Source organism: Aotus nancymaae, unplaced genomic scaffold, assembly GCF_030222135.1.
Source record: "Aotus nancymaae isolate 86718 unplaced genomic scaffold, 86718_ANA_hifiasm-v0.15.2.pri h1tg000028l, whole genome shotgun sequence".
In the NCBI taxonomy this organism is placed as follows: Eukaryota; Metazoa; Chordata; class Mammalia; order Primates; family Aotidae; genus Aotus; species Aotus nancymaae.
This window is the reverse complement of record NW_026988441.1, coordinates 20,725,443-20,753,066: the sequence shown is the minus strand read 5'-3', so window position 1 is coordinate 20,753,066 and position 27,624 is coordinate 20,725,443. Positions and strand designations below refer to the sequence as shown.

The 27,624-nt window shown below is 44.9% G+C and overlaps 1 long non-coding RNA gene across 1 annotated transcript; it reads left to right on the top strand.

Annotated features, from left to right (window-relative positions):
* The first annotated feature begins 3,747 nt into the window (after positions 1 to 3,747).
* On the top strand, positions 3,748 to 27,516 carry LOC135276651 (uncharacterized). The gene is made up of 3 exons (XR_010344187.1): positions 3,748 to 3,883; positions 24,301 to 24,365; positions 27,304 to 27,516. It is a non-coding gene; the product is annotated as an uncharacterized LOC135276651 (long non-coding RNA).
* Positions 27,517 to 27,624: the final 108 nt, after the last annotated feature.

Below are 27,624 nucleotides of genomic sequence, written 5' to 3'. Positions count from 1 at the left end.
TTCCCGCTGGGGAGGAGAGAGGATGAGTGCCGTGCCTAGAGGGGAAGCCCACTCTGCAAAGCCCTGCTTCCCAGAGGCTCCTGCTCGCTCTCTCCGGAACAGAGACCTCATCCATATCTATCAGGAGAGGCCTAATTATAGAGCTCGGAGATTTTAATGGCACAGGGAAATTTAAATGCGGTGGAAAATATGAATATTCCTAAGCCAGCAGTCAAAATACGAAATGATTGGCTTCCGAATCAATGAATTATAATTTCACAGCGTATCCTCCAAGGTGGAGTCTCTCTCCCTTCCCAGGAAGAGTTTTGTGCAAGCAGACATGTTTTAATGAACTGTACTTCGGTAATTTGTTCGGCAGAACCTTGCTTCCCCCGCACCCCGATGCTGCAGCCTTCGTCAGCGCTCAGTCCCCATAAACAGATTGCAGGGGACAACAGAAACAATCGCAGTGTCCTGGGGACCACCAGGAGGCAAGTACCTGATGGGCATACTTGGAGTCGCGGCCCTGTCTTTCTGGGTGCCTGTACGAAGAGTAGCAGGGTGTGTCAAAAGTAGGGGACCAGGCTGTTTGTCTAAAACAATCTGGCTCCCTTCTCATGCACCCAAGTCCTCCATCTCAAAGCCACAATGCCCTTCGAACTAAAGCCTTTTCTGGCTGGAGCAGCCAGTGGGTCCCCCACGGGGGACACACCCTTCTCAGCCTCAGGCACTGACGGACTCCTTTCCTCTGCTCCTATATCTTTACCTGTGGAGGAGATAAGGATGTGCCCCAGCTGCTGTCCATGCAACCCTCAAACTGGAGAGTCATGCCATAAATCCTGTTTTATTTTATGGACAAATAAATGCTGAGGTAAAATATTCCGGGATCGTCACTTGAATACTTGCCATAGCAGCGGTCCTGTAATAACCACCGTGACATTAATTTACTGCATTCTGCCGTGGGAAGAAGGAAGAAGGAGGGAGAGGGGCATTAAAAGAGAAAAATGACTTTCCTTCGAATTTATTGGGATTGGCCTCCCTCATTTTCAGCCATCATTAGTTGATTAGGCCCTGATGACAGTGTGGACAATCGTGCGGGAATAGTTGGCGGAGAGACGCCCTAAAGGTACTCTGTTAATTGAGATGGTGTTCATCTTGTAGTTACTGAACAGAACTGCAGACCGTGGAATTGGTGGTTAGTGGGGTGGAACCAAGCGGGGGGCCGGGCTGTGGCCAGAGGCTGTGGGCTGGGGTGGGAGGACCTGCTGCTCCCCCTCCCCACCAGACCACGGCATCCACCCAGAGCCCTGGTCGCTCCATCTCTCTTCTGAGCACTGCCGATGAAACTGTCAAGAGAGGATAAAGCAAGCTTCCCTTTTATCCCAGGAGCGCTCCTGAGCTGCCGCTGCAGAGCCCACCAGGAAGATCCCTCCATAATCGCCAGCTTTGAGGACTGACTGCAGTCTGAAGGGTGTCATTCCGGGACCTGCAAGCTGGAGCTGAGAGCAGGCTCCTCTTTTTCCCAGGCTTACGTGGCTTGCCAGCCTCCATGCTGTAGACAGTCAATGGGAATACAGATGGGACTTCCATCCCCATCAACAACAGGACTAGGCCCTGTCCACACAGAGATCCCAGCCGGGGCAGAGCGAGGGCCTCTCCACCCCGGGGTGGAGACCCACTGTCATTTCCACGAGCTCCATGGGCAGCAGCCTTGGCCATGCCTCCCAGCAAGGAGGGCAGCTCCACTTCGTGATCTTTGCCTAAACATTTTCAGAGACCCAGACTCATTGCCTGTCCCCAGGGCTGGAGAAGTGCTTGCTAAAGGTATTTAGGAAAGAAAGTGGAATTTGACGTGTTTGAGTGATTTAGTAAGGGCCACATACTTTCCAAGGTGCTTGACATCCATTATCCCACTTAATCTCCTCCCACCCTATTTACCGTCATTTAGGGTCAGGGAACTGAAGCTCAGAGAAATGAGCCGGCCCAGTGCCCCACCGCCTGCAGGAGCCTGCAACAGGGAAGCGGGCAGGGGAGGTCTCCACTTCCTGAGAGACGGTGGTTGCAGAAGCCCCAGGATCAGACTCCCTAGGCTGGATCTGGCTGTGCCTCTCTCTTGCTCTGTGATCCTGGACACTGCTTCACGTCTTTCAGCCTCTAATTAATCATTTCTAAAACAAAAATGAGTACACAAGACCAAGATGCAGGTTCAGTATTTGTGAGTAATTTTTATTGCTGTAGTCTTTGTGGTTAAGGGGCTACCAGCAGTTATCTTTCTTAGAATCCCGATATCCAGGAGGGGGAGGGAGCACAGGACTTCTCCAGCCTCAGTCATGTGAAAAGAGAGTGTCTCCCACCCTCTCCAGCAGCCCACCACACTTGTCATGTCTAGACAACCAGACAGATGCTCGGGCCTGAAGGGTGACAAATCCACTCACAAGATACAGCTTGCTAAGTGGCAGTGGCCTTTTATTCTCTGACGTCTTTCCAGACCCTTGAAGGGATTAGAACTGGATTAGTTTGAGATGAGCCTGGCTCTGCCGTTATCACCTGTTTATAGGATAATGACATTATCTAGTTTGGCCGGTAAGGGCCTCCATACGTAGGAGCTTTGTTCTCTTTGATCTGGAGGGTCGCAGGCAACGTATCTTTAAATCTAAACAAACCCACTGAAGCCTCGAGATAAGTGGTCAGAATACCCAGTGGGAAGAATGGAGCCTCTCTTTTCCCTTCTTGCCCAATGCAAACAGTGATTTTAAAATTATGCACACTCACACAATTTTAGAACCTAAAACTCATCCTGCCATTTTCAACCCTAGCTTCCCCGTGTCTCCTTTCACACGTGCACAGAATTCTGAAGTTTGTAGAGCTTTTTCAACCCGTCTCAACTTACATGATGAGCACAGCCGTCTGTGAGCAGAGCAGGGTGGGCTCAATACCCACAATACAGGCTGGGACACAAAACACAAGGCTCAGGGAAAACAAGGAGTTTGCCAACCCTCATGTCTTTTCTAAGAGAGGAGCTGGGGTTAAACCCAGCTCATCTGGAAAAACCCAGCACTCGTTTCACTGCCTGAAGCCATCTATGACCCGACCTCTCCTCCCAGACAGCTCTCCTTAAAGAGGATCCTCATTACCCTTCACAGAAAACATCTGTTTAGACAGATGTTCCAGGAGGTCCTTGGCCCAAGTCCACTTTCTTGTCCCAAGGCTTCCCTAACACCCATCATCCATGTTTAAAAGTTATTTCCATTGAAGTGTAATTTACATGCAATATAGGGAATCTGTTTTAAGTGCACCAATTATTTGTTAAGTTTTGGAAAATGTGTACCATTGTGGAAATGATGCAGGGCAGGAGACCCCCAAAACTAGAGCTTAGCCTGGAAAGTTTCTTGGTTTTTGCTCAGGAAAGAGTTCAAGGGGTAGCCAGTGGTGTTACACAGCAGCTCCTATTGAAGTGGCCATACACAGCAGCAGCAGAGGGACTGCTCCTTGCAGAGCAGGGCCACCCACAGGCTATGTGCCTGGAGGAGCAGCTCAGAGGCACCTCTGCAGACACATTTATACCCACTTCTAATTATATGCAAACTAAGGGGCAGATTATGCAGAAACTTCTAGGACCAGGGTGGTAACTTCCAGGTCACTGGGTCATTGCCATGGAAAGGGGCAGGGTGTTGCCGTGGAGTGTTGCCATGGCACATTGGCAGGCATGTCTCAAGGAAAACTACTTTCCATCCCACTTCTGTTTTAGCTAGTCCTCAGTTTGGTCAGGTATTCAAGTCCCACCTCTGGAATCAAGTCTCACCTCCTGTCTTGGAACCACCACCATAATCAGGATTTAGAATGCATCACTCCAAAAAGTTTTTTCATGCCCCAGCCCTTTGCTTTCAATCTCCTACAGCTCCTAGTGAGTATTGATCTTTCAGCCACTATAGTTTTTCTTTTTTTAGAATTTCGTCTAAGTGGAATTATATAATATGTACTGGCTTCTTTCCTAGGTTTGGCTTCCTTTACTTGGCATGATGCTTTGAGAGTTAGACATTTTATTGTGTGTTTGATTAGTTTGATTTTGATTAGTTTGATTTGCTGTGTGTTTTTCTTTATACTGCAGAGTAGTATTCCACCATAAGGATATACCACACAATGGTTTATCAGTGCTCCAGTTTTTTCCATTCTTAGGGGAAGCATTTAATCTTTCATCATTAAATATGAACTTAGCTGTAGGTTTTTCCATTGATGCCCTTAATCTAGCTGAAGAAGTTCCCTGTATTCTTAGTTTGCTAATAGTTTTTATTCATGAATTGCTGCTCAATTTTGTCCAGTGCTTTTTTTAGTATATATGATTGCAATTAGTTTCTGCTGTGCTATTTAAAATCTTGCAAGAAAAACCTCAATCCTTATGGAAAAATTGGGGTGACAGACACCACACTGAAAAGCTTTATCAGTGACACACAAGAAAATATGAGAACCTAATAAAAATAGTACCACTGTTTTCCACATATTACTACATAGCTGATTTCAGCTGGGTGCAGTTTTTTGCATTCATCCAGTTTTTCTTGCTAGCAAAATTGTGCATAAGCAAACACAACACTCAGATTTTTCTTAACATGTCAATTGCATTGAAACAAATTCACATTTCAAAACAAGTCTTACAGAAGACTTGATTGTAAATGTGTTTTTTAGTTTACTAATAAGGGGACTTTTGAATGTTAAACTAGCCTGCCGTTCCTTGGATAAGCCCATTTAGTCATAATATATTATTATATTTGTATTTTTCTCTACTTTATTTGTTAAAATTTGTTAAGGGTTTTTGGATGAATATTCATAAGGCATGTTAATGTGTGGTTCTGTTTTATAGTAACGTCTTTGTGTTATTTCAACATCAGGTTAATACTGGCTATATAAAATGATTGAGGATATATTTATTCTGTGTAATTTCTGGAATGTTTGTGTAGAAATGACATTGTTTATTCTGTAAATGGATAGTAGAATTCAACACTCAAGTAAACTAGGCCTGAGTTTTTCTTTTTCAAATGTTTTCAAATGATTAATTTAATTTCTTTAGTAGACAAAAGGTTATTCAGGTTATTTACTCCTTAAGTGTTCTTTGATAATTTGTATCTCTCAAGAAATTTGACAGTTTTCTACAAGTTATTGAATTTGCTAACACAAAGTTATTTCTCGTATCTCCTTATTATCCTTTAAATATCTGTGGGATATGTAGTGATGTCTCTTCTTTAGCTCCTAATATTGGTAATTGCTGTGGTCCTTTTTCCCATTCTTTTTTATTGAATAGTCTTTCTAAAAATGTCTTAATTTATTAATACTTTGAAGAATCAAATTTTGTTTTCATAGATTTACTCAATTATCTGTTTTCTATTTTACTAATGTCCAATCTTTATTATGTTCTTTCTTTCTGCTCACTTTGGGTTTCAGTTGCTCTTCTTTTTATAATTTCTTCAAGTAAAATTCAATTGAGTTTTTTCTTTTCTAATAATAACTATAAATATAACAAATTAGCTTAATTATCACTTTAGCTGTAATCTACTCATTTTGATTTTTTTAAATTCAGTTCATATTATTTCCAGGCCATAATCCTGTTTTATTTTTTCTGTTATTTCTTTTTTAACTCATGGAATTTTAGAAGTATGTTTTTAATTTTCAAATGTTTGTGGATTTTCCAGATACCTCTCTGTTACTAATTTCTAAGTTATTTCCACTATAGACAGAGAATATAATTCTCATTTGTTAAAATATTTTAAAGTTTATTTAAACTTGTTTTATGATCTAGAATATGAGCTACCTTAGTGAATTACCCATACAGACTTGAAAACATTGCCTTCTACTGTTTAAGGATTTTCTCTAAATGTCTGTAAATGTCACTCCAGTTTTGGTAACTGAATATCTAGAGAGAAAAAGTCCTGATATGTAGTATTTGATACCTTCTGTGGTGTATGCACTCTTATCATGGCTGATTTTAAGCTACCAATGTGCTGTCTCCAAACGTGGAGCTGGGAAGAGAAGCATACAAATTGCTTTCACTAACCAGTGCAAAGTGGTTCTAGCACACCACTGTGATTGCAGTTTTCAAATCTTCTGCCTCTTTGTTGCTTTTTGTCTGTATATTCTCTCAGTTACTGAGAGGTGAATGTTGTGATCTCAAACAATGATTGCTGCTTTTTCCATTTCTCTTTTCAGTTCTTTCAGTCTTTGTTTTAATGTAATTTAAAACTTTATTAAGTGTATATGCATCTAGCATTTAGGTGTGTTGTAACTTCTTCATAAATTGATCCCTTTATCATTAGGAAACGTACTTCTTTATCACTGGTAAATTTTCTAAATTTACTTTTTTAAAAATATATATCTCTGATACTAATATAGCTACCCCCAGCTTACTCTTGATTAGTGTTTATATGGTATAGATTTTTTCATCTTTTTACTTAAAATTTTTTGAATAATTTTGAATTTACAATTTACAGAAGACTGCAAAGATAGTACTGAGATTTCTTGCATAACTGCCATCCATGTCTCCCTAATGTCAACATTTTGAACAACTATGGCACATTTGTAAACATTAAGAAATTAACATTGATGCATTATTATGAACTAAAGCATATTCTTTATTTGTATTTCCTCAGGTTTTCTACTCATCTTCTTTTGTGTTCCAGGATTCTATCCAAAAGTCCACATTTGTATTTAGTTATCATGTCTCCTTAGTCTCCTCTGGCCCATGATTACAAGCTGGCATTCTTTTATTTTAATCAAAATATTTAGAACATTTACATTTAGTGTAATGTTTAATACGATTAAATTTGTCACCTTGCTGTTTGTTTTCTAATTTTCCCATTTGTTCTTTTATTTCTATCTTCTTTTGGATTAGTTATGTTTTCAGAACTACATTTTATTTCTACCGTTTTGTTTTTTAGTTTTCTAAAGTTTACAACACACATCTTTTAACTTATCAATTTACTTTCAAATAATATCATGCTACTTAACACACTTTTTAAAAATCTTAGAACACTATACTAGCATTTCTTTCCTTACTTCTTGCTATTGTTCTTATATGTTTAATTACTTACATTATTAACTTTTAATGTGAAGTTCCCACCTAAGAAGATGGCCTGTAATCATAGATAACAGGATCACATCCTGGCTTTCTTACTTACTCACTATGTAATCTTAGGCAAATCACTTTACATATCTGTTCCTAAGTGTCATGGTAAAGTTGTTTGTCAAATAACAAGTGTGATGTGAGAAATAAGTAAAATAAGATGTAATATACATGCCACACCGTAGCTGGCACACATGAAGCAAGGGGATACAGTCTTCCTTGTAGGCTAAACACCAGAAAAAGGTTGTCAGGAGTGGAAAGCTAAAAGTGAACAGTTTCCCAGCTCTGAGCATACTCATTGCTTGCTACTCATAGTCTGGCCCTCTGTGACACCAGGAAACAATTGCAGATGCCAAAATGAACCACAACAGCAAACCAAGGATGCCCATCTGTGTCAACACCAACAGACATAACTGATCCTTTTCCAAGAAGGAAATTAAAATAAAAATCAGTCGTACTTTATGTGAGCTCCCAAAATCACAAAGACTAGGTCACTAAGAAAAGTTGCTTCTGCAAACTTCAAGTGTTGAGCTTAAGTGGGGAGTGGTTTTGTCTGCAGACACCACGTAGGATGTCTGCTGGAGATTAGGGGCTCCAGGGCTACCTTATTTTCCTACTTCCTGTTCCAGCTGGCTGCCTCTTCTCCTGAGCTGCTAGCTTTCTTCTGGAGGGATGGATAGACTAATGTACTTGTGAGGTAAGTTCTGGGTTTAGACACACCTGGGTGTAAATCATGGCCCCTAATTCACTAATCATAACCCTGTGGAAGCCACTTGGCCCCACCAACCCTCAGTTTCCTAATCTATAAAATGAGAGCAAAAATGAAACTTAGTGAGATAATACATTTTAGCTTAGAAGAGTACTGAGACAATATTTTAAAATATTAACCAATATTCCCTTCCCTTTCTCTCTTTCATTTATGCCTCAGTTCATTTTGTTTCTATCTCTTGGGCCCTGGGCAGAATATAGCAGCAGAAAGCTGGCAGAGAAAGGAGTCTTTTCTGACTGTAGATTTCCAGAAGCCTAGGCCATAAGGCAGGGACGAGTCTCAGAGGACAGATTCGGGAGAGAGAGAGATGACAAAGGGTCAGGAGTGTGCTCTGCCAGCTTGGAAACCAGTCTGAGTTAAAGCCAGAAAAAGTGAAGGAAGTGTGAGAGGTCTGTTTCCAGGCCAAGTGCAAAGAGGCAGCACAGCCCCAGCTGGTTTTGTGGGATCCGCCAATGGCTGCAGACGGAAAGTGAGAGGAGACAGGGCCCCATTGCCTGGGCCAGACTCTGAGTTACACTGGTTGGGTGATGTGACCATGCACACAGGCTACAGATCAGAGGGAAGCCCAGGATGAGGCAGGGCCCACACCGAGTTCAGAATGCCAAGGTTGATGGAGCTTGTGGGCAGGACCGAAATCTCCTTGCAGATGACCTGCATGGACAAACCTCCAAGGACCAGATGAAGGGCACGCAGTTTAGCAAAGAGATGCCAACAGAGAAGGGAGGGTGGGATGAGAAGACTTCTCTCTGCTCTTCTCCCTCTACAACTGCATTTTGCTGAATTTGTGCAGGTTCAATGAGCTCATCATTTCACAATGTGACTTGACAGTGATAATAACACAATCAGGACACACAACCAAGGTCTCAATTTTTTGCAGTGATTTAAGCTGTCCAGAGCTTTGCTATGATCATGGAGGCATTTCACATGCCCAACAATCTGCCAGGCACCGGGGCCTGGCTATCAGGGCAGGAGTTCCTACAACTCAGAGTCCACACAAGACCTAGCAGAAGGAAGAAATCCTCTTTAAAAGCAGTGATATTCATGCTTCAGCATTTACTGAGCCCCTGCTGTATACTGGGACTGGGAAGAGACCCTGCCCTCATGAGGTTGTCAGTCCAGAGCAGTGGATGTACATTAATCAGTTAAAGGCAAAAGTACCCTCACAGTCACTAGCTTCTAATGAGCGAACAGAACGTGTAGAAGGCTGGCTTCCCCCCATGGCCTCTTATGGTGGCTTACAATGAATCAATCAATGAGTCAATTCATAGCTGTTCACTGAGGGCACCTGGGTGTCCAGGGCTTCCCTAGCCCTCAGTGGGAGGTGCAGACAATGTTGTTGACCACAGGCACTATGGTGTATAGCAAATGTCGTGAATAGACAAGTATTTTCTCCTTTCTCCATCCATTCTAAGTTGGGGTTCTCAACCTTGGGATTGAACCTGACCTCTAATCTATGCTGGGATCCTGAAAATGCTCTTTTTTGTTTGTTTGTTTGTTTGTTATTTTTTGTTTTTTTGTTTTTGCTTTGAGACAGAGTCTCATTCTGTCATCCAGGCTGGAGTGCAGTGGCACAATCTAGGCTCACTGCAACCTCTGCCTCTTGGGTTCAAGTCATTCTCCTGCCTTAGCCTCCAGAATAGCTGGGATTACACACGCACACATCACCACTCCAGGCTAATTTTTGTATTTTTAGTAAAGATGGGGTTTCACCATGTTGGCTAGGCTAGTCTCGAACTCCTGACCTCAAGTGATCCTCCCGCCTCGGCCTCTCAAAGTGCTGGGATTACAAGTGCAAGCCACTACACCCTGCTCCAAAAATGCTCTTTCCATTGTTGCTGGGGGTGATAATACTGCTTTCCAAAGAGCTCTACGGTTTGTAAGAAGCCCCCTCCTGGCTCTGGTATGAGAGGTACTTCCTGAGGGAAAGGATGGGTCTTGGCGGACCATGCATTCACATGTATGTGATGAGCAGAGCACACTGCGGCATGTGACTGGCTCACTGGTCCCAGCATTCGGTTTGGGCTAAACTGTGTTCTTTCTATATTCTGGTTTAAAAATACAGGTTTTTTTTTCATGTTTTAAAAAATCAGGATTTTATACATACCTTGAAAAATTAGGAAGTGGGGCCACACTGGGCCTATAGTTCTCCAATCAGAGCTGAGCCATACTCTCCCCAACAGATGGGCTCCTAGTCCTGCCTGCTCCAGTCCCCACCTGGCCTGCTTTACTCTTTAGGGCTCTTTGTCTGTGACCACGGTTTACAAGAACCACGCTTTCCAACTTCCCCCTCGGAATATCCTAGTGCACAGATCACCCCTCCATGGTCAAGCAGCGCTGGGAATAGTCAAGGTTCCTGCACAAGCACGTTCTTTTGAAAGCTTATGTTTCATCTTGAAAAAAACGTGTCTTCCATTTTATTATGCAACAGGACGATATATATGTTAAACAAAATTGATATATTTTTCTTCCAATGTATGGACTAAAAATGTCCCTCCAGAAAGGTGTGCCAGGCTGTTCTGAGGCTTTGAGTGTTCCAAAGGTGTTAGCTCCGGGTGTCTTCTCTCCAGTTTGAAAAATGCAGGCTCTCCCAGTGTTGTCATTCATCATATCTTTAGTGCCTTTTTGAAATTTTCCAAGTTCTTAACTTCTGGTCACTTTTTATAATCAGGAATCCAATGTCCTTAATTTGGAGGAGTTGACCCAGGTCTCAGAGCTACAAGCCCCTTTGGGCTGGCCCCAGTGCTTCTGTGGGGAAGGGGCCAAGCCCCACGTCCACACGCGGCCTGGCTGGCTCATGTCTGGAGCTCCTGGGCCTCACACACTCAGCTTGCATAGTGCTGCCCTCGGAAACTTTTGCGGGTTATGGCTTATGAAGGGTTCTGGAGAGTTCAGACGCAAATCGATAGCATGCATTACGAGAGAGCGTGAGCTAACAAAGGTGCTGGTGGGCCATGCATCTTAAAACAGCTTCTTGGGGACTTTAATTGTCGGGATGTTCAGGAGAAGAATATGACCTTACGGGGCATTTTCCAGAATAGAATAGTCTATATATTAAAAGGCAGCAAATGATTCATAACTGGTTAGCGGCGGGGCCTATGGGTCCACGTTTCCCATGTGAATTTTTTTTCTGCATTGCAAACTCTTACATTAAATTGTGATAAATGAAGAGTGGGGGCTACTCATACAAATCAATGACTCCAGTGTGTGTGTCATTAGCCTGAGAGATGCAGGCAGCGGTCAGTCCCATAAATCATGTGATGATCTGCTGTCTGCAACACGATGCAAGCAAGCAGGCACATTAGGGAGGTTAAGGAATGAAATTAATCTGTGCATTTTCCTCTCCCCCTGCCTCCTTCCCCATCACCTGGTCATACGGAAAGAATTAAAATCACATGATCCGAACTAAACCAGCTCCAGAACAGTAAATTGGTTAAGTTTGACTTCACCTTTCAACTCCAAGTTAATTATGTATTAGGGGATTAATTTATTCACAGGCACTGGGAAGCGAAATGGAGAATGGGAGAAACCTGCCAGGGCCTCTCATCCAGGTGCCAAAGTTATTAATTGCTCTGGCTGTGCCACAGGCTACCTGGGCAGACCCTGGGGTGGGGGGCTATGGGATCATCCATGGATATGGCTGGGTCTGTCCTGTTCTGAGGATCAGCCAGCTTGGGTTGCAGAAGAGGCCCCAGCCTGTGCTCCACAGGGATGCTTGTGATGTTTGGTTGCTGGAGTGTCTTGGAAGCCTAGACTAGAAGGAGCCTTTCCCCAGGGTGTGTAGTCAGATTACGCTTCAGATGATAACTGATACCTCTTCCAGGGCCACTAGCCTTGTCTGGAGCTCCTCCAATGAGAGGCAGCTCTCCATTTGCAAAACTACCCATTTTACACATGCAACTCTGATTTGCACAACTCAAGGGTCCTACTTCACCCCCTCAGGATCATACGGAAAACAAGGACTATGTCTACCCCACACACATGATTGCCCTCTGTTCACCTGAGAACAGGGAGCACGTTCTCCTCAAACGTCCTCCAGAGTGCCTCTCCAGTGGCAGCCTTTGCAGGTCTCTTGTCATTGTGATCTTCTTGGGAGGTCAGTCTTGATCTCTCTTCTGTGGTGCAGTCCTAGCCAGGTCAGAACAGCTGCAGGTGCAGCAGTACCCAGTGGGGTGCCTGGGGATGAGACCTGGGGCAGAGAGGGGAGCTCCTTTCTCAGTGTCACTACCTGGTGGTGATTGGGCACCAGATCTGGCAGGAAACCCCAGGAAACTCCCACCTATTTGAGGGTCTTGTCTGACCACCCCCAGAAACAACCTCTCAAAAGAGTCTAAATGCTATCATTGTCTGCATTGAGCCATGCAAGAGAAATTCTTAGGCACATTTGTTCGTTTGTCGTTAAGACGCAAGGATGCTGAATGGATTTGACATAGACCCTTTGCTTATACAAACTCACAAAACCTGACATGAATGGTAGCATTAATGCTCTGTGAGTGTACAGCACTTCACAATGTTCTGCATGCATTCCCATGTGTATGAGCTACTGTTTAATCTTTCAGCGGTCCATGAGTTGGGTCCAGTGATTCCCACTTGACTCCCTAAGGAAACAGAGGCTCTGAGAGTTTAAAAGACTTGGCTGAGTTCACGTGCCCGGGAAGTGGCTCAGCTACCATAAGATTCAGTTGCAGGAAGGATTGGGACTGTCTAGGGACTTTCTTCCTATCAAACATACTGATGGAAAGTTCTCTGAGTCCAAGCACCCATGCCCATCTCTAGAGGTCCTATGTAGCTTTCAGACCTGTGTGCTGTGCTCCAATAGAGTTACAAAAACAAGTGGATCCAACATCTAAAAATTAAAAGATTTCATAGAAAGGATTTCAACTTCTCTTGAAAACTTGGAATCTGGCCATTGGGCTGACATTTCACTGTAGTGGCACTGGGGGCATGATGAGTTATGGTGCCACTCAGAGGGGTCTGAGCTCTCACAGGCTCATGAGACACATTTTGGCCAGTACACACATTGAGACACTGAGTACCCAAACCCTCACTCTCTGCTCAATGACTCAATGCAATGGCTCACCTCTAATCCTCCCGTAACCCAGTCTTACTGCTGCCCCATCTGCCTAAGGCACCCATGCCTTCCTGTCCTACCCATCCGCTTTCTCCCTCTCTGTCCAAGCCCTTCTTGGCTTTCAAGTCAGCTCTAGTCATTTCACCAGCTCCTCTACCAGTCTTGGTAGAAAAATCCTACAAAAGGATTTTTCAGCTGGTTGAGGCAGATGAGCACACCAGAGCCAGATGCACCCTGGAGACATCTGAATCCAACCTTCTTGTCTATAGTAATGAAATTAAGGTGAGACAGGGTGCCTGACCTTCTATGTCACCAACCCTATTCCCAGACCTTCTCCTGGCCCCAAGAAGTCACCCTGATCACTTCACTATCTGAATGTTCACCTTGCTTGCTCTTTTGGGGGAAAAATACCAAAAACACAAAGAACAGGCAAATAACGAAATCCCCAACATTCAGAATCAACCAAAAATCAAAATTTGCCATATATGCTGCAGATGTTTTAAAAAAAATCGTGGAATTCTGAGTCCCATCCAGGAAGCTGGCTTCATTATACTTTTAAGGTCTCTACACATGTCTTCCTGATCCCTTTCCATTCTCTTCTTCCAGAAGGAAGCATTATTGTGACTTTTCCTCCAAATCCTTCTAATCTGTGTTTACACACACACACACACGTTTGTAAATTACATATGTTCTTTGATTACATGCATGTATTTAGATCTACATAAATCACTTCTGCTTTTTTCCATCACCATTGCATTTTTTTAGGTTGATACAGTTTGGCTGTGTCCCCACCCAAATCTCATCTTGAATTGTAGTTCCCATAATCCTTACAAGTCATGGGAGAGACCTGGTGGGAGGTAATTGAGTCATGGGAGTGGGTTTTTTCCCATGCTATTCTCATGATAGTGAATAAGTCTCATGAGATCTGACGGCTTTATAAAGGGGAGTTCACCTGCCCACGATCTCTTGCCTGCCGCCATGTAAGATGTACCTTTGCTCCTCCTTTGCCTTCCGAGGCCTCCCCAGCCATGTGGAACCGTGAGTCCATTAAACCTCTTTCCTTTGTAAATTACCCAGTCTTGGACATGTCTTTATTAGCACCATGAAAACGAACTAATACAGAGGTTGACTCCCACCCCCTCCTGTAAATCCAGCTTGGCTGAATCCCATCCTCTGAGGGATGTGCCATTTTGTTTCCCTGATAACCTTTTGATGGGTATGTGCATTATTGTGGATTTTTTACTATCACCAATGAAGCTGCAACAACCCTCTGCATCTTTTCTGGGGTTTGCTAATGAGGTTTGCCTAGAGGTTTTTTTTTTTTTTCTCTTTCCTCTTCTTTTTTTTTTTTAGAGATGGAGTCTCATTCCGTTGCCCAGGCTGAAGTGCAGTGGTGTGACCTCTGCTCACTGCAACCTCTGCATCCCGGATTCTAGTAATTCTCCTGCCTCTGTCTCCTGAGTAGTTGGGATTACAGGCATGCACCACCACGCCCAGCTAATTTTATGTATTTTAGTAAAGATGGGGTTTCACCATGTTGGCCAGGCTGGTCTCAAACCCCTGAACTCAGGCAATCCACACGCCTCGGCCTCCCAAAGTGCTAGGATTACAGGTGTGAGCCACCGTGCCCAGACTTGCCTAGAGTTTTATTTACTCTCTGAATGTGTCATGGGTCTCTCTCCCTAGTGGGACTGAGACCTTCTGTGGGCCCCTTAGGGACCACATGTGAGGATACCCAGCACATCCCCAGTTGGTCCCTCAGTATTTTCCCTGGCATATGCGGTCGCATCTCTCCCTTAGCTCTCCATTGAGGCTGCACGTGCTGGTCACATGGCTCTCCTCCAGCTGGCTGTGTCCCCACATGCGAGTCCCAGGGATCCCCAGCCCACAGCCTGTGCATCTCAGGCCCATTAAACCTCTCACTCTGTATTTCCTAATTCCTTTAAGAAATCCCAAACCTGTCTCCTTGGATAGAAATAAAATAAATGTAATATCTATTGCTATCGCTTAAACACAAATTATGGTATTTTTTATTAAATACTCTGTTGTCAAATGGTTGACATTCCTCATAATAGATAAAAAAGCAACTAAAACTAGTTATTTTCTGTTACCTTAGAGGCTTGCAACGTAGTTTGTATTGTATTTACTTGTTATGTTCTGCTTGTCGCATTTCATTATAAGCACGTGAATTATTTTCCCTATTAAATTAAAAGGCAATCTCCCCACCCCCAGCTACCCTTGAGCTTGTATAAAAGGTGAAGACCTGGAGCTGTGGGCTCTGGGAAGCCACCTGGCGATCAGGATTACAGACCCTCTGCCAGTTCACCAGTCCTCCTCTGGCATAGGCTGGCCCAGCCCCCATGCTTGGTAATGGGGTCAGGGAAACCACCCCAATAAACTGTGGGGTGGGGAAAGGCTGCATGTATCATTGCTTTGATCTTACGCTCTTTTCTACCCACTGTTTCTGATCATGATAGCAGCCCTAGAAGGCAGTAGGCTTGGGACTCCTGTACCCATCTTACAGATGAGGCAATGATCCTGAAAGAAGGGGCTTTTGAGTGTTGGTCAGTCTTACAGCTAGAGCCCTACAGCCTCCACCACTTCCACCAGCTCTGTTGCCACACCCGTGTGCCAACTGGAGGCTACCCTGCACCAGGCGCTTGGGGAATCATTTCATGTGCAATGCCTTCTTTGATAGTAACAGCAGTTCCTTGAGGTAGCAGTACTGTTATCTCTCTTTCATAGTTTTTATGAAACTGCAGCTCAAGGAGGACAAAGAATTACCTCTGGTTAAGTTTCACATGCAAGAGCAGAGGTTGGAGCCAGGTCTCCCTGACTTTAGAGCCCACTCCAGAAGCAGTGAGAGGAAACATCTTCAGCTCTTCGGGGTCACCACCTCTTTTGAGAATTGGATGAAATCAACATCCCCATCCCTTTCCCTCAGGGAGTGCCTAGTTCCCACATCACTAGCAAATTTGCCTATCATTTTATGAGCTACTGGGACTAGCTGGAGCTCATGTCTGGACCCACACAAGTCTCTGTGGTCCAGGTCAGAAACTCCCAAATGAGAGCTTGGAATCAGATGCTTTTGTTGCGTACGCAGCATAAATCAACTGAAACCTCACCAAATGCTCTGTCTCCTGCCCTGCCTTTCCTTCATGAACTCTGTCTGGCAGCTGAGATTAGCCAGACTCAGAATTTGAAATGGGTTCCAGTGGAGCCTGGGGGAGTGGAGTTTCGTTTAGTGCTGGGATTTGACCTGTTTTTCTCCAAGCCCAGGGGGACTTGGAGAGTAATGAGCCTGCGAGCCCCCGTCAGGTCCTCCGGCTCTCTCAGCGCTACCCTCCCTCCCACCACGGCAGTTCTTTGGAAGAGGAGTCGAAACCCGAGTATATTCCATGGAGCAGATGCACCACGTTTTCCTTAGCCATTCATCCGTTGCGGAGCACTTAGGTTCGGTCCATATCTTTCGTGAATTGTGCTGCAATCAACATACACCTGGAGGTGTCTTATTTACCTAATGATTGCTTTTCCTTTCGGTAGATGCCCGGTATGGGATGGCTGGATCAAATCGTAACTCTACTTTTAGTTCTTTGAGAAATCTCCATACTGCTTTTCCATAGAAGCTGTGGAATTTACATTCCCACCAACAGTGTCTGAGTGATTCCTTTTCACCACATCCACCCCCACTTTTTTTTTTTAACCTTTTAAAACGTGGCCATTCTGACCGGGATAAAGCGGTATTTCACCGTGGTTCTCACTTGCATTTCCCCGATGACTAGCAATGCTGAGTGCGTTTTCATCTTTGCTGCCATTTGTATGTCATCCCATTACGCAGCGGGCAAAGATGAGTAGACATTGCTCGAAAGACAGTGTCTACCCATGTCGTTTGCCCGCTGCCTAGTGGGATTATTTGTGTTTCTCTTGCTGATTTGTTTGAGCTCCTTGTAGATGCTAGATGGTGATCCTTTGTTGGGTGTATAGTTCCTTCAAGTCACCTGTAAGCCTGACAGTTCCTCCAGCCAAGAGCCCAGACAGGCTTGGTACCTGGCAGAAAGTCACGAAGCCTCAGTTTGCTCATCTGTAAAATGCAGAATCCTTTCCAGGCACTTCCATGTCAATGAGAGGACTCTGACTCCTTTATTTCTAAGGACCGCATACGTTACTATTTCTCCTCTCCCTACGCGTTTAGACAGTGGGCCCCTGCTTTGACCTGTTATTGCTGGTTAATCTTAGAACATTCTCAGGATTCCCGCTATCTCTATGTGTCTCTCTGCACCAGCCACTCCATCACCTAAAAGCTTTATAGTAACACAGCACCTCTCAGCTGAGACCTGCTTCCCTAACACAAGTGCTTCCCAGCATGCACTGATAACACTCAGCCGTGCAGGGAGAGAGGAGCTGATAAGGCCACATGCACATCAGAAATGATGCCTTTTAAATGCAACAGCCACCTTACTATGGAGCTAAATCAAAGCACCAGAAAATATCTACAGGTACATATAGAGGAGGAAGATGCGAGAAAAAATACCTTTTTGGGATGGAAAAAGAGGAAGCCAAGGAGAATGGGGTTTTCATGCATGGACTACGTCAAAGTCCCATGATTGTCACAAAGGCCACGATGATGAAAGCATCATGATGAAAGCATCTTCGTTGGCCAATGGACATCAGTGCAAGGATGATTGTGCATGGAAAAGAGGGGGAAGAGGGTAGGAGGGAGCTTGTCAGCCTTTGGAGTTAGCAGACTAAACCTGGCTCCTGCCTGGCTCATCCGATCATACTGCTCGTGTAGTCTGTTTGGGTTTTGATTGTTTCCTTTGGGGTCCTCTCTCACTCCCACAAATGTCCTACAACACTTGAGTAGTAATTAAAAGCCATCAGAGATTAAAATCGTCAGAATTGGTTATGGTAAAAGGGAGCTGAAACAGCGAGAAAGGGAGGAGGAGGGACGGAAGACAAAGGCAGACAAAGGAACCTGTGGAGAGAGTGAGAGCTGGAGACAGAAGGAGAGAAGAGGCAGGGCCGTGGAAACAGAGGCACCGTCTCTCCAAGCCCTCAAAGACACTGCAAGAGTTCTGGAAGTCGAGCAGGTGTGGAACACGACAAGCAATGGAACGGAGGGCTCAACTCATTTTCTGGATTTTTAGAGCCTCAGATCACACATGCTGGGATTTCTCATGTTGTCCTCTTCATCTTTATTACCCACGCCAGGCCTAGATTTTCAGCCTGCAAAAGCTTTGCTTTCATCAAAGCCAGAATTCCCACTGGGTTTTTGTCAAGCCTCTTTGCCTTCCTCCTACGAGTCTCACCTGCTTTTTCTGTTTCAATTCCATATCTGTCTACCCTGTCTTTATCTTCTTTTTATTTATTTATTTAATTATTTATTTTTTGAGTCTCACTCTGTCACATAGGCTACGGTGCAGAGGCATGATCTTGGCTCACTGCAACCTCCACCTCCTGGGTTCAAACAATCCTCGTGCCTCAGTCTCCCAAGTAGCTGGGATTACAGGCATGTGCCACCAAGCCCAGCTGATTTTTATATTTTTAGTAGAGGCAGGGTTTCACTATGTTTGTCAGGCTGGTATCCAACTCCTGGCCTCACGTGATCCACCTACTTTGGCCTCCCAAAGTGCTGGGATTACAGGTGTGAGCCACTGCGCTCGGCCAACCTTGTCTTCTTCTTTAGGTCAGAATTACCTTCATGCCTTCCCAGACCACAGCTGGCTGGCTGCTTCTTCCACCACTCTGACGAAACTCAGCTCAGTCCGAGGTCTCCACCCCACACAAGGAACCCCAGTTGGCCACCAAGGTCTCCCCAACAGGGGAAGGATTTCTCAGAGCCCAGAGGGGTTGACAAAGTGGAAACTGCCCACCCTAAGAGTGGCCTCTTCTCCCCAAGGCCAGCACAGAATTCTCCTGGGCCGTGGCACTTTCTTGGAGAGCGTCTTGATGCAGATGAAGGGTGCTATATAAATCCATGAATCATAAGTCTGTTGGACAGCACTTAGATAGGTAAATGCATGTATGTTATTCACTCAGCGAACCTTCCTAAAAAAGATAATACACTCAATATCTCACCGTGCTGACATATTTCAACTCAATTGATAATGGGTCAGGATTGAGCAAAGCTTACCAAGTGAATTACCTTTTAGCCATCCCTTCCAGTTTAGAGTTGCAGTCACCAACAAAATCAATGTCGAAGGATTCTTGTTGTCTCAGGCAATACCAACAGTGACTCCTAATGAAATAAACCATTGAAGCCTTTTAATCAGACCACCTGCCTAAAAGGAGGAAGCCATCCAGAGGAGGCTGGGGCTCTAGGGACCGATTTTCCCCTTACTGGTCAACGCATGAGTGATTCTTTAATTGTAGTAATGATGTGCTTACCCTGGACCCAGACTCTCAGGCAGCAAGAGGCAGCAATTCTCTGGGGCAGAGAGTTGGCGTGACCTCAGCTGGGGCTGCACAGGTCTCCAAGCAGGGCTGCATCACCAGGGGCCGTGCAAGTGCCCGTGTTAGGGGCCTGTGTGACTCCCAGCCATGTGATAAATCTCTATTGAAAGAAAGCCCTGCAATAAATGAGCCCTGCTCTATATCTGAATTCTAGGGTCACTTACAAAAATAGGAGCTGGCTGCAAATGTGACCATCAAAGAGCTTCTGCCCTTACCCCTTGCTCTTCCCTCCTCCCCGGCAAATTTCTGAAAAATTATCTAACACCACCTTAAATATATTTAAATATTAGGAAGCTGAAGGGAGCCCAGAAACACCAGAACTGACCTAGAAGCTGTCTGCAACACTCTTTTGCGTCCACTGATTCACTCCGAGGTACATTTATGGTTTCCTTCTTCTTAATGGATCATCCCCGGATTTTCTTTGGAAATTCATCTTTCCCTCCTGCTCCTGTCTGAGTGTTCTGTTCTCTTAGCTCTGCAGTTGGCCTAGGATTCAGGTCTGTATTAGTCTGTTTTGTATTGCTACAAAGAAATATCTGAGGCTGGGTAGTTTACAGAGAAAAGAGGTTTATTTGGCTCATAGCTCTGCAGGCTGTACAAGCATAGCACTATGATTTGCTTCTGGAGAGGCTTCTGGAAGCTTTTACTCATGGCAGAAGGTGGAGGGGGAACAGGGGTATCACATGGCAAGAGGGAGAAAGAGACATGCCAGGCTCTTTTAAACAACCAGCTCCCATGTGAACTAGTAGAGTGAGGACTCACTCATTACCATGGGAAGGGCACCAAGCCATTTATGGGGGATCCACAGCCATGTCCCAAACACCTCCCACCAGGTCCCATGTCCAACACTGGGGATCACATTTCAGCATGAGATGTAGAGGGGACAAAACATCCCAGTGATATCAAGGTCTAAGTTAGTCAGTCGTTGATTCTCTAATGAATCTCATCCTGTCAACCAGAGTGTCAGCTCAGGACTTCTAATGGGTGACTCACAGAGAAAGCCCTGGTTCTCTCTTTCCCATCAGACGTGGACCTGCAGAGTATGTTTCTGGTTGGCCATTAGCTGGTGAAAAGCCCATCTGAAAATGTGACCCACATCAAGGAAGTTGAGATAAGGGGCTAAGGCAGTGATTCCAAGCCTCATGGTTCCTTCCTGAAGTTCTGACCCCCAAGCAAGATCTTGGATTCTTTAGTTTGTGAGCCAAGAAGTTCCCTCTTCACTCTGGCCACTTAGACTTGGTTTTGTCTCTGTCTTCTCCTCATCCTCTCCCCTCCCTCCTCATCCTCTCTTCTCCTTCTCCTCCTCCTTTTTCCTCTTCTTCTTCTCTTCTTCCTCCTCCTCCTTTTCCTCCTCCTCCTCCTTCTTCCCCACCCCCTCTCTCTGTTGTCACAGGCAATCAAAGAATCCTAATGAATTTCCCCCACCTATAAGGAAAAAACAATGAGTATTGGGAAATAGGCTTCTGTCCATCTAGAGAATAAGCCCTTCCTGGGAATCCACGGAGGAAGGGCCCCTGTGACCATAGCACCAACCCATGAGGCTACTGGTTTCTGAATACTAACAAATAAATTTACAAAGAGCCTTCAAACAAGCCCTAGGAGAGAATGAAGAGCACAGATGGGAAGGGAACTGCCTTTTTTGGAAAACAAATTAAAACAAGAGCCACCACCTGTGTAGCTGGTCATACTCAGAGGCACACAATCTCTTGAATCCCCATTTTTCTGATTCATGATGATGGCTACAGAAAGGAGCTCCTGCTATGGATAACTTTATGGAATCCCCAGTGTGTCTAGAATGGCCAAGAATGAATCTCTCAGCAGCCAGCACTCCTTAACTCTTCCCAGGGAAGATCTTTCACATCCCTAGAAAGGATCCGTTCATACTCTGGATAGCTGGATCAGTGGAGATGACAAATAAGGTAACTGGAATCAGGCATGGCAGTATGTTGGAAGAAACCAAAGTCAAGCCAACAGCATATGAATTCTCCTTTCCCTTGGGTCTACGTGGAGGCTACCTTCCTCTCACCCCAGCCCTCTCCTGGGGGCAGTGCCACAGGACCAGTTAGTGCATGGTGGGTCAGCGTTCGGCAGGATCCCTGAGTAGCAAGCTGGTGGAGCACCCACCGCGCTTTGTCTACCACGGTGATGAATGGTTGTTGACACGGCTAAACAAAGGTATTATTGGTAGATTACATCTGAGAGGCTGGACTCGTGCAGAAAGAGGGCATCAAGAGCCCTGGGTCTTGCTCAGCTCCCAATTAGTCCACAAAAGCCTAAACCACCAGGTCAGGGATAAAAGTGAATAAATGTTTCTAAATTCTTATCTTAAACACACTTAAGCTTAAAGCTATTTAACTGGGGCTTTAAAAGCATGTGAGCTTCCTGGAGCCCAGCTACCTGCCTCATTCTCTTGCTCTTATTTTTGCTTTTATCCTTTTAGTCTTGAAGAAGCCTAATTAGAAGCTTGAACAGGGCTCTCTCTCCCTGCCCTTAAATCAGTAATTGGCTTCAGTGCAGAGACTGTCAGGAAATTAACACATCACAACATGACAGCTGTTAATTTTTTCTCCTTATTTGTCATATGAATCACCGCTGATTTGCCGGAGTGCATAACAAATTAGTGGGCTGTAATCAGCGGCCTCTCTTCTGTGAGCTGCACCTTCCCCTTTTTTTCCCCCTTTTTCCCCCCTCTCTCTTTTTCTCTCTCCCCCTACAGTCCATTACTTCACTGCCTCAGCAGAGATGACTGTTCCTAGGTGTGTCATTGTCAATAAATCAGAATAAGCAAATGCTAAAAGCGCAAGAAGCTCTTTAAACTTTGATGAAGGCTTTTAGTTACATTTTTAAACTTACACTCATAACTTGAATCTTTTTTTTTTTTTTTTAAATTGTCACTCCTTGGTAGTGATAGACTGTCAGGTTTCCAGTCATTTCCTCATCCAACGTGCCAGGGAAGGTGGAACTCCAAGTGTCATTTGCACAAGTTCTGGCTGACGGCAGAGGTGGAGGATGTGTTAAGGAAGGCAGGGGAAGGGAGAGGTATCAGAGATTCCAACAGGGTCAGACCAAAGTACTTTCCTTTTTGGGTGAGAGGTTTAGGGGAGGCCAGGTATGGTGGCTTACGCCTGTAATCACAGCAATTTGGAGGCCAAGGTGGGTGGATCACTTGAGGTCAGGAGTTCGAGATCAGCCTGGACAACATGATAAAACCCCATCTCTATGAAAAGAAAAACACAAAAATTAGCCAGGCATGCTGACATGCACCTGTCGTAGTCCCAGATACCCGGGGAGGCTGAGGTGGGAGAATCACTTGAACTTGGGGGTGAAGGTTGCAGAGTCAAGATCATGCCACAGCATTCCAGTCTGGGCAACAGAGTGAGACTCTGTCTCAAAAAAATGAGATTTAGGGGAGAGAGAAAAACGGGAGGAAGAATGGGAGGTAAACACACAAGGTGGGAGAAAGAAACATGGATTCTGGAATCTTATCCTCCCCAACCCTTCCAACTTGACTTATTGTCCACTGTGGGTCATCTGAGGAGTGTGAGCCTTTGTTTGAATGCCTTTGTAGGGGCATCCAGGACTGCCAAGCAGAGTCATGGGCTCTCGAACTTTATTCCTCACTCAGCCTGGCAGAAGCACCATTGGTGGGTCTTAAACTCAACAGTTAAAGCCTCTGGGAAGGAGGGAGCATAGGAAGGTTGGTAGCACTGGGGTGGCTTCACCATGCAGGTTTGAGTTCTAGACTCTAAAATTTGGTAAATAAATCTGTATTCTCTGCATCCACGTTATGGATGCAGAAGGGGAATGCTCTTCTTCCTTCCCTGCCTGGACCTATTGTACTGACAAGCCCTTGTCTTTCCAACCTGAGGCCAGGAGGGAGTTGGTGGTGGCTTCACACTGGGACACAGACTCTCAGGGACGTATCAGCATCATCTCTTGGACATTACAGATTGATGTTGAACCTAGTGGTGAGAGTACTTCAGGGGTGAATTTCTTCTTTCATTTACTACCTATCCATCCATCCATCCATGCACCCATCCACCAATTCATCCATTCATCCATCCACCAATTTATCCATCCACCCACCCACCCATCTGTCCATTCATTCACTCATCCATCCATCCATCCACCCATCATATACCCATTCATCTATCCCTCCATCTACCCATCCACCCATTTATTTATCCATCCATCTACTCATCCATCCATCCATCCATCCACCCATTCATCAATCCCCCATTCCCCCATCTATACATTCATCCATCCATCCATCCATCTACCTATCCACCCATCTATCCACCCAGTCATCCATCCACCCATCCATCCACCCATCCAACCAACCATTCATCCATCCACCCATCCAACCAACCATTCATCCATCCATCCGTTATCAGTGTGCTTTGCATGTAGCAGCTTGACATGAGCCCAATGCATGAATAAGAGGGTCAAAGGGAGAGAGCAGAGGGAGAGTGTAAGAACTGCTACCTATCTCAAGATAAGGCACATGGAAAAAATCACAGCCTTGGAGAAACAGAATCATCAGACCCAGGCCCTCTGTAGGTACTGCAGAATGTCCCCTTGGTGGATATGGAGGAAGAGTGGAAAAGCCTTGCATTCTTAACCATAGCCATCAGCAGATGGGTTATTCTATGTATCCGTATTGGTCTTAAGTCACCCTTTTCCCAAGAGTTACTCTAATGACTTTCTTGCTCTGAATTTGAATTTGGCTACTTGAGAATTGAGTTTAGTTCAGTTTATCAAGTACATTGGCAGGACTATTATGCACTGGACACCCGTTTAGGAGCCAAAAATTCAATAAATTAGGGTCTATGCATTTAAAAATTATATACTTTTTAGAAAAACTGTCATAATTTTAAAACCGTGTTTTATTTGTTTGTTTGTTTTTCAATTCTCAACACTCAGGATGTGGAATGTATGCCTTGAAGGCTGGTCTCTCTTTCCCGAGAACTGAGATGCCCCGTCCTAAGGTACACAAAACAGTCTTCTAAACTTCAACCATTTGAATAGATATGGCCATGAGGTCTTGTTCTTTTGGAAATGGAATAATTGTCTTTTTTTTTTTGCGTTTGATAATTTATGTATGTTCAATGTATTTAAATACAGTTCAATATGCTACATCTTATAAAAATCACCGCTGAGAAAGTTTCTCTCTAACACCATTTTTGTAAGCTCCAAGAAAGGGTTTTTGAGCAAAATACCAATTTTACAATTAATCCATTGAAACCGAATTTAAGACAAAAATCATTTATTCATATGTGAGATGGAATGAGTTTTCCAGGAGAGACTAAGATTCACAGTAACGAAGTAGGAGCTTCACAGAAGAAGCAGGGGTGGGAATATTGAAATTCTGGGACCAGGTAGGCCCACCATAGGTATGAATACCTGCTTGTCTGGGGGGCCCCCACAGGAGTGGGGCACATCAGGTTGGATGCCTCTGAAGACAATAGGGGCAGATTCAATAAGGGTTTCCAACTCTTGGTAGAATCCAATGGACCAATGAATCCTGCTGCCTGCTGGCTGGCCCTGCAGGGCAAGTGCTGTCTTCCTCCACTCACTGCTATCTTTCCAGCACAGGCTGACTTCACCGTCCTCCCATCCCTGCTGTCTTTGGCCTCCAGTCATCTTCTGTTCCTATGTTGTGCAGGATCTGCTTTTCCCCAAGCACATCCCTGAGCTCCTCTCCCTTCTAAATTGCTGTAAGGAAGCCGTGTTCCTTGATAAACAAATCTCCTTTAATCCACCTTATACCTTCAATGTCCCTATTGTGCTATAATGGATGCTGTGGTTTTGGTGATACACTTTAGGAAGAAACTTTCCCTGCAGCCCTCGAGAGTGGCATGTCAGGACAGATTCCCCCACCTGTCCATTCTTGCTCCACCACCAGCGCTTTCTCTCATTTGATTAATACGATAGCTTCCATCTTGCCAGCCTTCACTATACCCAACATATTCCACACTGCAGCCAGAATCCTTTTTCTCAGTGCAATTTTATTTATTTATTTATTTTGAAAGAGGATATTGCTCTCTTGTCCAGGCTGGAGTGCAGTAGTGCAATCATGGCTCACTGCAGGCTTGACCTCCTAGGCTCAAGCAATTCTCCCACCTCTGCCTTCTGAGTAGCTAGGACTACAGGTATGCCTCACTATGCCTGGATAATTTTTTCAATTTTTTGTAAAGATGGGGTCTTGCTATGTTGCCCAGGCTGGTCTTGAACTCCTGGGCTCAAGCGAAATCTGACCTTGTCTCTTGCAGGCTGAGACAGTGCCGCAGACTGCCTTCATCCTTGACACGGTTTACGAGGGCCTTTATGATGAGACCTCTGTCTAGGGTACGTCCTCATTTGCCATCCACTTCACAGGTTTTGATCCAGAAACACTGAATGCATTCAGTTCCCTGAAGTTCTGATTTTTCCCTTATCCTTAGGCCTCTGTCCGTGGTATTTCTCTACCTAGAACACCACTGTCTACCCATTTACTACTCAGGTTTAAGCTTCACGGCTGCTTCCTCTGTGTAGCCCTCCCTAATGTCTGTGCCCACCTCCCAGTCTCCCAACCCAGAGACTGGGGCCTGGGTGTCCGTTACTAGCATGACAGCCGGACGTGGTAGCTCACATCACGTGGCTTTGATTACACGTCTGTGCCACATCAGGCCCCATTCCGAAGAGACCGTACTCTGTCGGGGTAGAAACTGCGTTGTGTTCATGGCTGACGTCCTGCCAAGCACCTTGCCTTGCCTAAATAGTTTCTCTGGAGGCGTCGTTCGAGTTGGTCGGATGCCTTAGTCATCAGTATCCACAGTGACAGACCTGGAGGTGCCTTTTCGTTTCCTTGCCTGAAACTCAGTCTACATCTTAGGCTCTAAAGTTTGAGATTAAATTTATGATATACACATCTTTCGGTGTTTTTCTAATTTTCTAAGACAGCTGGGTCAATGAAAGTATCTCTATATCCCCAAATAAAAACTTAAACACCTAGGGTTATTTCTTCCACGTGAATCTAAGTAGCTGCTGATTTCAACCTCCTAGCAGATGCTTGGCCCTGCAATAGGCCTAGCTGGGCTGTGCCCCAGGGCTACAGTCCCTCACACATGTCGGAACCCACCCCCAGTATTCTGGAGACACCCTTTCAGCTAGAATTATGTTCAGTCCAGCAGTTCCTGAAACCCTAGAGCCTGCAGAGGGAAAAACAGAAATGATTTCCCGTCCAGGGGAAAGTGAGGCTGGATGGAAAAAGGGAGAGAGTCAGTTGTTGGACAGCATCAAAAGTCAGCCTGTTTTATTAGGCAAAAATAAACAAGACAAAAATGTTCATCAGCTGGGCCAACCCAGACCACCCACTTTGTTGAACTGACCACATCACTTCAAGATTCCCTACGCATGGCCCTACGCTTCCCTGCTCTCCCCGGGGTAGACAAGGCATCGGGTTGGAAAGGAGGAGATCAGCTCAAACCAGCATAACCCCCCTACCCCTCACTTCCAATAAGACGTCAGTCGTAGGGGAGTTCCCTGCCTTGCTGCCTCAGTTTCTCCTTGATAGCACAGACTCATCTTTGTCCATTTACCGAAATGAATCTAAAACAGGGGTCAGAACAGATCAGTATCTGTGGGGATGGGCAGCATTCTTTGAAGAGGCGTAGTCAGGATTCATTATCTCTTTGTAATTAAAAACAAACTATTTTTTCCTATTAAACTTTAGAGAAAGTTAAGTCCGATTAAAGCATCTGGCCTCCTTAGGGAGTGCAGAGATAGCATCCTCATTAGCTCCTGCAGCGACTCTTGGGGTTCGGGGAGGAAGGACACGGGGATTTCACTTTATTTATTTGTTCACTGACTTTTCTGCCTCACTCCACCAGCATGTGAAGGTGGGGACCTGCACATTTTGCTCACCACTGTACCCTTGACTCCTAGAACAGAGCCTGGCATGTGTCATACAACCGTGGAGGGAATTGATGAGTGAACGAGAGAATGGAGAAATGAATAAATCAGCAAAAGCCCCACAGGGACGAAGACTGTGACTGGAGCACCCGTTCATCCCCAATGCTGGACACAGGGTGAGGGACACTAAATGTGTGCTGTGCATTGTTTATTGAAACAGACTCTACATCAAATTAAAAAAAAAAAAAAAAACAGGAAGCTTTTCGAGATCAAGGCTTATGTTTGACAGCTGAGACATGGAGGCCCAGGGAAGAAGGGAGATTTGAGATTTGCTTGTACCCTCTGAGCTGGTCA